This window comes from Pteropus medius, unplaced genomic scaffold (genome assembly GCF_902729225.1).
Source record: "Pteropus medius unplaced genomic scaffold, Ma_sr-lr_union100, whole genome shotgun sequence".
NCBI classification, from domain to species: Eukaryota; Metazoa; Chordata; class Mammalia; order Chiroptera; family Pteropodidae; genus Pteropus; species Pteropus medius.
Window position 1 is genome coordinate 3,116,559 of NW_024346771.1, and position 14,317 is coordinate 3,130,875.

Here is a 14,317-nt window from a genome sequence, read left to right on the forward strand (position 1 = left end):
AACACTTCTCCTCTACCCATACAACCCAGAATTTGTAACAATTAAAAATGTCTCCAGATATTGCCCAAATCTTCTCTGTTGCTAAAATTTCCCCAGTTGAGAACTACTGTCTGATGGTGATTTGAAACATTTAAGACGTCTAGGAAAGGTTGTTGGAACTACAATATCTATAGTAAAAATTTCCTTTTTAAAATTTATTTTTATGTTTGAAACAAATATTGAAAGAACTGAGCACAATAGAAAATTCATAGAACTGGAAAAGAGAGGACTTGTATTCCAGACAATCAAAGTTCACCGTGACTAAGGGACAGCAACTTGAATTCTGATATCTTTAAACCTCATCTTTGATACAATTATGTGAGAGTTCTGAAATTTTATGCTTTCTGGCTTTATCAAGAATGAATGTCTTATTTTTAAAACATCTGTAGTATTTATAATCTAGTGTATTAATCTGTTCTTGAAAAAATATTCTGTAAAGAAATTTGTCCTTCTTAAATGGTAGAGTTTCCTATCTAATCCCTAATAAAGTTTCATTTCAGGAGACCAGAAAAATAACCTTGCTGTTGTTGGCTTTATATCATGTTATAGTAAATAAGAAGCATGCTTATAAGTTGTAATAAAAAGCTAATATTTATATAAACATTTAATCTAATTCATGATATCTCTCTTGTACCAATTTTCCAAAAGATGGCAACAATAATGCTGATAGTACTCTTTTTTTTGGAATAGACATTTTATGGCTCTAGGGTTTTATAACATCTTAAGGATTTATTAATTGAATTTATCAAAGATTGCAAATGATGCAGAATATTGTTTGAGGTTGCTGATCCATTAAATTGCCTTCTAAATTGTCAAGGCACAAGCAAAGGACATGTGTATGATATTTCCTGTACAATTAACAGAAGATTATTCAAATTTCAACTTTTTATCCAAAGTATTTTTTTAATAATGAATACTCATCAAGCATTCTAAAAACTATAATTCTTTAACTATAAACTAATGATTTCTTTATGTCTTCTGCTTATGTGTTTGTACATGGAGGCTACACAATTTTGATCTGCAATAGGCTGAGCCATTTTCTCTCCTGCGCTATAACTATGTATATTTAGAACTGAAATATTGGGAGGAGAGGTCAAATACTTTTACCCTTCTTCTCATTCAAGAGTACACTCAGACACATGGATTCTTCTATTTGTAACCAAAATGAACAGAGGCGTAGGCCATTACCACCATCCCACTGATCCACATATATAGTGGTACATGGGTAGCGAAGAGTTGGTACTTCAGGGGAGAAGTACCTCACCATATAGATTGAAGTTGTCTTCACAAATAAATGTACTCTACTTCAAGAGTTGAGGGTCAAAGAGCAGTGATGACTATTGGATCTAGATGGCTTGTCAATGTAAAGGAATGAGAAAATAGCCATATATTCCAGAAAGGAAACAGTCTTACAAAAAACAAGTTATATGTGTAGAGAGTGAGATTTTTTGGGTGGTCTGAGTATTTCCTGAGAATAATAAGAAATTATCATCCCTTAACTCCTCATTACCCCCCAGATATCTTCTTTGGTAACATAATCAGGTGTCTTATGAACTGAGGCCAATAGAGTGAACAGACAGTAACCTTAACAGTGGGAGTATGTCAGCATCGAGTTGATCGAGAAGAGAAGGTTTCCATGGTGAGATGCCCAGTTGGAAGAATGAGAAAGGGGTCGACATGAGAAAGAAACTGCAGGCACCAACTTTATTTTGGGGAGCACGCTTCTATTGCCGGGAGTGCACTTCTGCTTCTGCTCTTCTTCTGTTTCTCTGTTGCTCCTCAGGGGACTGCATGGGCTCCACACATATCAGAGTACAATAATGGCATTCAGCCACAAATGTGTGATACAATAAGCTGAATTATGTTTGTATATTTTAGGTGCAGGCACCCTACTACACTAGTGCAACATTCTAAATCCGGGGTCCTATTCCCAGCTGCGAGCCTTGATCACAGCCAGAACTTGGACCAGCCAGGCCTGGAACCCACGGGGCATCTTCCAGTTTTACTACACAAGACAGTGAGAAGATAGAGTGTCACACTCCCAGATCTTCATTTAGATTTACAGGAGGAGCTTTTGAGGTAACCAAGCCTATGGGAGCTGTCAGGCTGTGGAAAGCCTGTGGCTTTATTTAAAAAATAGTTGCAAAATATCTGTTCTCCCAGGAAGTAGCAGCAAGCCTGCATAAAATTGTTCTGACTCATTTTAAGGGCCCCTGGGTGTTTGGGGTGAGGAAAACCACTAATAGACTGGAATTCCTGTTGGTGAAGTGAGTAGGGGCTCATTGTAATTGGTTAGTTTTATATAAAATTACAACATTTTTTCATAGATTAAGAAAACCTGAAAACATCAAGTTGTAATGGGTAGCGACCCATGTACCACAACCTGAAAACCTGAAAACATCAAGTTTTCATCAGTTCCAGGTGTGAGGAAACTTTATGTCTCCTTCTGTGTAAAGAGGAGAATTATTAATATCCTGTTTCTCTAGTCCAGCCTGAATAAAAAGAAATATACTAAGGAAACTCTGGTGTCCTTTAACTCTTAAAATATATAATCTACTAATCTTTTACTAAATATCCATAAGAATAAAAACACCAATGAGGTGAATCGATCATATTCCCCATAGTAGCCCATTGCCTAGTGGTTTTTCTGGACCATTGTTTTTTCTTTTTGGTTTTTCACATATAGTGCTCCTAAAATAGTCCAGAAACACTGCTGACTTAAACCACCTTGCTACCCACCAGAGCAACTGCTGAGTTGCCATACAGCAATACTATGCATTAAAGTACAAAAGGAAACATTACAACTCCTGTCTCTACATAGACTAATGACTCCTAATCTATAATAATTACAGAACATCTTTTACTCCTAAACGACTTTACTAAATTCAGGTCATCCAGTCATATTTACTAATCCACTGTGCATGTTATAGTATATTGGAGGAAATGGAGGACAATGGGCTCTGTCAGAAAGTGGATGGAACTTAGAGCCAGATGGTCTTTGGGTCCAAATTTTGCCTTCCCAACCTACTAGGTATATTAGTTAAGAAACATTACTTACCCTCTCTGAGCCTCATTCATAAAATAAAATCAATAAACCTAACTTGCAAAGTTTACTGAAGATTAAATAAAAATTATGTGTGAGAAACCTCTCAGCATACTCTCTAATGGTTACCTACTTTCGTTACATGCAAGCAAAACCTGTACTAAAGTGAGTGAATTTGGGAAAGTCAACGGTTATAAAATAACATCCACAAAATTAGTTACCAAACGAAAGAATGCTGCTGAATTTTATGGATTCATTCAGATTTTGTCAGATTTTTTATTATTATAAACTAAAACTACCAAGCAACTCCTGAATCCATGACAAAATAATTAAATAATTCATTGTCAAAGTAAAAATATAATCAATGCTGGAGATTTTGTAATTTCTTCAGATTATAAGGGTTAACAGCATATGCATCGTTATTAAATGTTTAACTCTATTGGAGATACCAGTCGAATCCATGCTCTTGCCAAGTAAAATATTATCATTATAATCTAGATGTAATCACTAGATTGATGATCGTTTAACAATTTGTATTTTCAAATGCAGCTTTCTAATGTACAGAAGAATTCATGTTCAAGGGCAAATTTTTGGTTAAATCTTTTGAAAATATTTTTATATTCAGGTTCTCTGGGGCTATAAAAAATGAATGCTGTTACTGGCACTTATTTTTGTCGTTTTTCCTTCTGACATTTAGGAGACAATTATATGAGTAGTTTCTGTTCCTCCTCTGAACCACAATATAAAAATCCATATGGAAGTATAGTAAGTGTGAGGTTGAATCTGCTTTCCAATTGTAGGTTGAATTCATTTAGAATAACTCCTCAGGTCACTAAAAATATTTTATTTTATAAACTATTGTTTCTATACAGAGAATGGACTAGAAAATATGAACTCAAGGAAGGGTTTATTAAGTTGGAATTTTGGTTCTAAATTTCTATCATTAATAATAATAATTCTCAGTTGATGTTTAGTGTTTATACATATTGTTTAAAATGTGTTTTCTATCTACCTGCTTATGTTGATTTCTTTTCATCTGAAGAAAATCCCATTAAGTTGTATTATCTTGTGAAAAAAGCTGTTTATTTCACTCTCATTCAATGGACATATTAATTGTGTATCTAATTCAGATAGCAACTCATTATTATTTTTAATTTTCAAAAATTTGTAAATATTGTACAGCCTATACCTACTTTAACACCTTATATTAGTAGAATGACACATTTCTCATAATTAATTAATCTATATTGATACATTCTTATTAACCAAAGTTCATATTTATCCATATTTCCTTATGTTCTTCCTAATAATTTTTTTCTGTTCAGAAACTATTCCAGATTACCACATTACATTTAATAGTCATGTCTCATTGGGTGTTTGTTAGCTGAGATAGCATCTCAAACTTTTCTTGTTTTTGTATGACTTCAACAGTTTTGAGAAGCATTGGTCAATATTTGGTAAAAGTCCCTCTACTGGTATTTGTCTTATTTTTTTCTCAGGACTAGATTGGGTTTATGACTTCCTGGAAAGAAGACCCATAAGGTAAGGTGACACTTTTATTATAGCCTATTAACATGTTTTACCACTGTTTATATTGATCTTGATCACCTGGCTGATATAGTGCTGTCAAGTTTCTTCACTGAAAAGTTGCCTTCCCCCGCTCCCCTTGTCGTATTGTAATCTTTGGAAGACAGTCAGGCCAAAAGTATGTCAAGAGGGAAAACAAAAACAAAGACTAGGGAAATTTTAAGCCTCTGACACAACTATGACAGACATTAAACATAATCAAATTCCTACCCAGGTTACAAATATCTATAAACTAAAGGACTATCTACCTCAGGCTTTTCTGTTATTGATATGACATGTCCAGGTTTCAACAAAAATTACTAGGCATGTCAAAAGGCAAACAAAAACAAATATAACAAAACAAAACAACTAAAAACAGTCTGAAGAGACAAGGTGTGAACCACATTCCAATATGACAAAGATGTTGGAATTATAAAAAAGAATTTTTAAAAATTAAATTAATGAAATTAAGAGCTATAATGGAAAAAGTAGAGCACATAAAAGTATAGCAAAAAGAATTAAACTCTAAGAAAAATTTAAAAAAAGCTAATTATCAAAAGCATTATAACATAAATAAAGAATCCCTTTAATAATCTTATCAGAAGACTGGATATGGCTAAAGAAATAATCATTGAATTTCCCAAACTGAAAAAAAATTAGAAAAAATAAAGAAAAAATAAAAAAAATCCAAGAATGATGGAAAATTTTAAAAGTTGGAGCATGTATATCATTGGAATACCAGAAGGTGAAGAAATATTTTCTGTGATAACAGCCAAGATAAAAAACTTTCCAAATTAGTAACAAACATCAAACCACAAATCTAGGAATCTCTGAGCATACTGTGTAGTACAAATACCAAAAATATAATACATAGGCATATCATGTTAAAACTTCAGAAACAAAAAAAAAAGAGAAAATATTAAAAGAAAGCAGGGGAGGAGCTTTGGAAATATGGCGACGTGAGAGACGTCCCCAGATTTCTCCACTTGAAACAACAATAAGCTGAACATCTAAAACTCAACAAAAAACATCCAAACAGCGCACCAGCATGTCTGAGCATGAGATCTGCGCATAAGAGCTACCACAGGTCAGAACCCTGCTGTCAGGCGGTGGACTGGTAGAAATAAAGAAGCTGCCTGGGAGAAATAAAGAAGCTGCCTTTTGCAGCAGCCAGAGCTACCTATAGGAGGAGAGGGAGGGGAGAAGGAGCAGTGAGTTCCTTGAACAGTACTGCCTGAGAAAGTTGTGAACTCCCTGTGGCCAGCAGCAGGGCCCAGTCATTAGGGCAGAAGGCAGAGAAGCAGCGGTCAGAGAAACAACAGTTGATTTTTACTGGCCGTGGTTGCAAAAGTAACACTTCAAATAAAAGACAATTTTATTTATCAGAAAGTCTTTATTTGAAAATGGACCTAGAGTAGTTATATGTGTGTGCACGTGTGCATGTGCACACACTCACACTTAAGAATAAAGTAAAGAAGTGGAAAAATAAATATTATACTAACAGTGCTCAAAAAATGCATTAGTAGCTGTATTAAATTTCAGACAAAAAAGATTTCAGAAAAAAGGAATACATAAACATAAAGGAGTCACTTCTCCAAAAAGACATACAATCTTACACTTATATGTACCTAGTAAGAGAGCATCAAAATATATGAGTTAAAAACTGATAGAATTGAAAGATAAATAGATAAATTCACCATTATAATTTGAAATTTCAATACCACTTTGTCAATAATTAAATGGTCAGGGGACAGAATATCAGTTAGAATTTAAATAACTTCAAAAGCACTACCAATAAATTTGATTTAATTATGATTTACTTATTTTTCATCAAATAATAATAGAATATAAATTCTTCTTGCACTCATATAGAATATTAACCCAAATAGACCACATTCTGCACCATAAAACACATCTTAACAATATGAAAAATTATGCAAAGTATACTCTCAGACCACAATGAAATTAATTTTTTTAAGGACAGCTCTCACAACCTTCAAACTTTTTGCATTTCAGAGCTGAAAACAGAAATGAATCATTATGATTTTGTAAAGTATATAATACTAAACTCAAAGGGTATATTAGCATAGACTTATATTGAATAAAATATTCCAAAATAAAAAACATTATGATACAGAAAATTTTTGTAATTTGAAGTAAGAAGAAACAAGGAGATACCGTTTTTAGGGAAGTTGTTTCACACATTTTTGTCTTTCATTTTATTGCTCATATAATACAATAGAGGCTCCAGAAATTCTAATTGATAGTGAATAACTAATGTTGTATGAGAATTTCATATTAAAATTTCAATTGTAAGAGAAATTTGTTTTTTTTAAGCTTTATAAACAATTATGAAAGCATAGTGCCCATTTGAATATTTTTATTTGTGAAAATCAATATTTTATAACAAATATTTATTTTTCTAACCCAGATGATTATGAATAGGCATGCAATAAGCTTGCTTATAGGTGAAGATCAAGGCAATGTGATGGTGACAGAACCAAGACCAATTCTGCTTCTTTCGATTTAGTTGTGATGCAAAGCAGTTAAAACTGTATTAGAGGTAGAAATTATTTTTAAAAATAGTGTTTTATTTTGCTCTTTAAACAAAGAAGAACAGATATTTGTGAAAATTATATATTAACCCCTGGTGGCCTTGGAAACTGAAGCTATGTCTTTAATATTTCCATAAGCTTGCCAAATAAAGATTTCAAAAACAATGTCTAAAATCAGTTTTCAAACTGTACTGAGACATCCCAAGATATTGCAATGAACTTTCAGAAATATCCTGGACATCATAAGTTTTTCAGGGTATCAATGATTTTTGATGTCTATCATACACTGTGAACTTCTAACTCAAGTTAGTTCATGGTTTCATCATTAGATTGTGCTATATAAGATTTGAAGATGTCATATCTTTGCACATTTGAATTCCTTATAGTTTTAGACATAAAACAAGTATAACCATCAATGTAGCAGAGGAAATTTGTCGTCTTTTCAAATCTTATTCTAAGGTCTATGGATATGTGCATTGCCCTACATGCATACACATTCCGTTAGTAAGACATTGTAGTTATTTTAGAATAAAATAAATGTTTTATTTTCAATTAACAAGTATTCTTTTGCACAGCTACTAAGTCATAGGATATAAATATTTAGTTTCGACATAGCAACTTTAAAAAAATTAAAATTTTAAGTATGTCCTTTAGTTTTAAGATAATATGAAATAATTACAAAAGTTCTAGGGATGCCAGAAACAAAAAAAAAAACATAGAGTGACATGGATTTAAAGACAAAGGATCAAACAATAGAGCCACACACATTATATTACTTTTCGATGTATTATAATTATAATATAGTGTTAATTATATTTTTAACAATGAAAAATGGAATGGAGACTACTTTGCAAAAGCAATTATTTTCAATATCTATGAGAAAAATAACTAATGGAAATTGGAATGATGATCAGATAAGGAGATTGTTAATGATTCTTATAACTTTGTAACATCAAGTTTCTTTTATTTTAAAAGCTGCACATTATTTTTAGTTATATACTATAGTTTAAATTCTGTTCCTTTAGATGAGTAAGCTAGAGAATTTCTTTACTTCAAAATATAAAGTTATGTAGATCAAAGCCAGGCCCATAGTATCAGGGGATATGCAGTCCACAGAGTGCCTGTATTTATTACAAGTCTGTTCTTTCTATTGTTTTGGAAGCTATAAGAAGCATTCATGTTTCCTTCCTTCCTTCCTTCCTTCCTTCCTTCCTTCCTTCCTTCCTTCCTTCCTTCCTTCCTTCCTTCCTTCCTTCCTTCCTTCCTTCCTTCTTTTCTTTCTTTTTTATTATAGTGACATTGGTTAATGAAATCCAGAAAGTTTCAGGTGTACAATTCAGCAGTAAGGCATATATACATTGCATTGTGTGTTCACGGCCCATAGTTACATTTCTTAGGTTTAGTGTTTACTGTCTTTTATTTGAAGTGTTATTTTTGTAATTGCAAACATTAGTAAACTAACAGGTCTAATTGCATCTCTAATTATGTCTAAGATGTTATTTATATTTTTAATATTAATATCCCTAAAACTGCATCAAAGAAAATCACTAAGGGAAAATTCTAACATGGTTTGTAAACACCGAATATTGTTTCAGTTCTACCTCAACATATGTGATTCATACCATTTTTTTTTTTTTGGTCACAAAATATACGTGACATTAAATTTAAGATGTTAAACATTTAAAAGTGTATAATTCAGTGACATTAAGAACACTTTAATTGCTGTGCAACCATCCTCACCATCCATCTACAGAATTTTTTTATTACCCCATACTGAAATGCTGTACACATTAAATAATATTATCTTATTCTCCTGTCCCGCAAGCCCCTGTTGACCACTATTCTACTTTCTGTCTCTATAAATATGAGTACTCTCAATACCTTGTATAGGTAAAATCATAAAATATTTGGCTTTTTGTGTGTCTGGCTTACTTCAGTTTCCATGTCTTTCGGGTTTTTTCATGGGGTAGCATGCATAAATCAGAATTTCACTCCTTTTTAACACTATATGTATATATAGTCCATTATATGTATGTATCGCATTTTGTTTACCCATTTATCTATTGATGGATATTTAGGCCATTTACACATTTTGAGTCTTGTGAATAATACTGTTAAGGATATTCTTGTAAAAATCTATTTATATTGTTTTATACTTATTAGAATGAATGAGAACATTAACTCATAGAAATGCTTACTAAATGTGAAATTCTGGTTATTGTTTAAAAGATGTTAGTTATAAAACAGAGCCTTGGAAAAGTAGTTCTTTCTTGGAACATTTTTGATTAGAACTGATCCCACAATTACAGGTTATTATAAAATCATGTGCCTTTACTTCTTAGCGCTTATTATGATTGTTCTTTAATACTTATTTGTATGATTATTTGATTAATATAGCTTTATCATTTCCTCACTATGCTGTGATCCCTATGAAGACAGAACTTGTCTGGCTCATTGTATTTTAAATGCCAAATATAGAGCAAGACACATAGAACACAAACCTAAGACGATATTAATCTCTACATAATCTCTAATGTATATACATTATACCAGCAGCAAAATGTACCATAAAAAAGACATCCCTTTAGGACAACCTTACACAGTCTTTTCCCAGTTTCAATTTGCACTTGATACAAAATGACAGCTACCCCTATAATCTTAATTCAGAGAGTGAAGCAGAAGCTATCAGCACAGAGGGTTAAACTTTCTAGTTTAAACAACTTTCACTCTGTCCTTTGATGCCAACTCCTGTATTTTCCTTATGATATCTGGGATTTATTAAACATCTCATTAGAATGACATCAGTGAGAGAGGTTAATTGTTAGACGATCAACTAATAACATATTCTGCCTCATATATTATTTTAAAGAAATGAACATAAATTATTAATACAATAAAATATAAAAACATTTTAAAGATGTAAAATAAAGTCAACTGACTTTAAGTTTTGTATATATAGTATAATAAAGAATTGTATTTTTATCTTTAGCTTATTTTAATATTATTATAGAAAATATCAGTGATTGTGCCATATTGTGCAAGGATGTGGAAAAGAGGAAAGGGCACTAGACAATAGATATAGTGAATTATGTGACCTGAATATTTCCCCTGGCATTTTGCTCTTTGAAAGAATTAAGAGTAATGGTATTGTTGCAATCTTCATTTGTAATGAAAACTGTGTGTTGTGGAAAGTTTTAGAATAGAATTTGAGAGTAAAGCTTATTTAAATAATAATTAAATAAAGTTTATTTAAAATAAAGTGGAAACCAAAACAAAGTAATAGACATATTGTCAAAAAAAGGTATATGCATATCTAGATTAAGAAAATAAATGAGAATTGATTTTAAATTTAATTAATGATATATATTTTGTTAATATGTTCATTACTAATTTATTTGTATATGTGTGTATATATATGCACACTTTATATATATATATTTTGCCACTCTCATTTCTTTATCCACCAATGTAAATAATTTGTACTACCTGGCAGAGTGAGAACTTTCTTATTCCTCTGAGCATTTCGTCATTATATACATATCATCTTTTTGGAATTTAGAAGGGCAGACACTGTTATGGTTGAATATTATATATTTTTGGTCACTTTAAAGGATTCTCAATTCTTAACTATCTGAATTTTCCAAATTGCCTAATTTGAATTAAGTGAAGGACTTTAAAAGTCATTCCTTCAGTTGAAGTAACCCAGGGTGAAAAATCAGAGCATATTTTAAGGTTTATTAGTATTAAATCAATATTTGTCAATCATCTAATTAGTCAAAAAGGGAGCAAGTGACTTAGTTGGCAAGTAGCTGACATTGTATGACTTCTTTGTTCCTTGAGTACCTAAGAAGCCACTCAACAAGACAAAAAGGATAATGTTGTAGCATCGACAATTCCACTTCACAGTGAACATATAAGGGAACATATAAAGAACATATTGAACTGTTTGAATCAAATTAAATTGCAATAGTATTCAAAGCAAAGCTATTGTAAATATGAGAAGACTTTAATATATTCATCTAACATACAAATAATTATAAAGTATATCATATAGTGATGCAATAAAGACAAGATATACACCTGTACAATTTTTCTCCTCATCTCTATAATTTTGCTAAAATTATGCTTTGGTTTTTGTTGTGATATAATTTTATTTCCATATTTCTTTTATTTTTAGTATAATGAATATTTCTGGACAAATAGTTGTGTGTTAACCAATGAATTTGTTTGTTTTTCTTTTTTTACTCTATAAAATTAACTTCAAGCAGCATGAAGGTTTGGGTACCTAAAAGCAGGGTATTCACAGTGGAATTCAGAAGGAAAGTGTCATTTGTCAGATTTTTAGTTTCAAAACACACTTAATTATTTTTAATTGAATTATCATATACATTTAATAAAATATAGCTACCAAATGTTGAGTTAAAAAAATGTCGACAATTTTATATACCAATATATTCTTATCTCTATTTTTTTCTCCAGAAAATCTTTTTTTGAGCTTTTGCACTCAATCTACCCCCCACCTGCAGAAGCATCACTTTATGATTTCTATAATTAAAGATTAATATGTTCTTTGATATTGTACAAATTCAATCTTACAATATGTACTTATTTATGTCCAAATATTTTCACTTAGAATAATATCTATGAGGTTTATCTACATTGTCATGTACTTCATAGTTGACTTCCCTTTATTAATGTGTAGTATTCTATAGTATAAATATACCACAATGTGTTAATCAAATCTCATGCTGATGAATAGTTAAATAGTTTGCGTTTTAAGTATCCTGCCCAATAATTGTTTGTGTACTCTAGGTTCATGATGATTTCTCCTAACTTTCCTTTAAGAAATTTAATAATGCATTTTAGATCTATAATTCATCTCAAATTAATTTTGGGGTATGAAATTAGATAGAGTTTGAAATTAATTTTATCCAAAGAGATATGCAGTTTTTCTAACATCATTTATTATAAAAGAGATATCATTTCTTACATTGGCCAATTATGAATTGACTTCTAATGAAATATAATATCACAATGCCTCGATTATTATAGCTTTAGTTTATTTCTCATAGTCCAATATTTTAGGTATCCCAGTATTCTTCATTACCAAAATTGTTTTCTTATAATGGACACTTTGTATTTCTAGTAATTTTTAGAATTAGCATCAAAATCTAGAAATTTTATTAGAATTTTCAATGGCATTGTATTGAATCAATAACATAATGGGTAGAATTAAATTCTTAAAAACATTGAGATTTTTTCCTGTCACCAATGTAATATATCTACTCATTTGCTTATGTCTTTTTAAATATTTATTTAGTGTCAGTATAGAGGTTTAGCACATAATGCACTAGATTTTTTATAAATATTTTTTATACTTTTGAATTTTTATTTTTCTATAACATAGAAATAGAATTTATTTTTGTATTTTGACATTATTTGACATTGCTAATTTATTAATCCTAGGGCATATTTTATAGATTTTAATAGTTTTCTACATAACAATTATGTTAACTATGAATAAATAGTTTCCTCTTTTATTTTTAATCTTATTTACCATTTATTTTTTGACTTATTATAGTATCTTGGAATGCCAGTGTTATGTTGAATGAAACAACCTTGAATTATGTTAAATTTTAGGGAGGAAAGATTCAGTGTTTCCTTATTAAATATTATGACAGCTGAAGAACTTTCATACATAAGTACCCTTAGTTGGATTGAATGATTCCTCAAATTTCCTCCTATTTCTAGTGTGCTGACAGATTTTATGTGAAAGGTATTGAATTTTTGTTTAATGCTTTTCCTCCTAATTTATTGAGAATGCCAAATGTTTTGCTTCTTTTTTTGTTAATGTGATAATTTATATTGACTTATTTTCTAATGTTAAATCAACTTTAAATTTTTAAGATAACATGTGATATGGTGCATTACCTGTCTTAAATAATGCTAGACTCATTTTTTTCCAAAAAAATTGTTCCTAATTTTTGAATCTATGATCATTGGTATAATTAGTATAATTGAGGAATATTGGTCTCTCTGTATACATTCGTAATATCCTGTTTAGATTTTGATATCAGGGTAAAACTAGTTAGGACATGTTTCCTTCACCTTTATTTTCAATTATTTCATCCATAAATGTTAGCTAGAATTGACCCAAGAAATTATCTTTGCCTGGAATTTCCTTTGTAGAAAGGATTTTTTAATTACAAATTTATTTACTTGAATAGATAGGATTACTCAAAAAAATAAACAGCAAAATGTTTTAACTCGAGCATATCAATACATTTATTAAATATAAATGAATGCAATGACAATTATTTAGCTGGCATTTATATGAATTAATGTTGGTGCTCCATACTTACTACTGTAGAATTTTTGAAAAATTCTTCTGATATTCATTACTACTGTAAAATACAACTCTGAGCTATTGAGTATCTTTCTTTAAACTGAATGACAAAATTGTTATTATTATGACATATATAGAAATATGTATTTTACATTTATACCCTACATTGACATTTTGTTTAATTAGTTATATTTGGTTCAGTAATCAATTTTGTTCACTTTTTCAAATCAAAACAGATAATTAATTTATACATGGCTAAATGAAAGATAGGGTTGCTAAATGGAAGATAAGAGTCCCTATATGGGGACTAGAGAAAAAGAACTATCTTTATACCATGCCAAGAATATTTCCAAATCCCTTATTTGAATGATATTAGTGGTGTGTGTGTGTGTGTGTGTGTGTTCAAAACATACAGAGTCATAAAACTTTTTAACTCCTACTTAGTTTCAGACCGTCTTTCTAATGATTGCTGGAATTAATTTAGCACAGATTACCTGAGTAAAGCTATCTCAATAGTTTTAAGACTTTTAGAATTAAATTTATTGGGGTTAATAAAATTATAGAGGTTTTAAGTGTACAATTTGATAACATATCATTTGTATAGTGCATTGTGTGTTCACCACCCAAAGTCAAATCTTTTTTCATCACCATATACATGACCCCCTCTACTCTTTTCTACCTCCCTCATGTCCCCCTTTCCCTCTGGTAACCACTAAACTGATGTCTGTGTCAATAAGTTTTTGTTTGTCTTGTTTGTTTCTTCCAGTT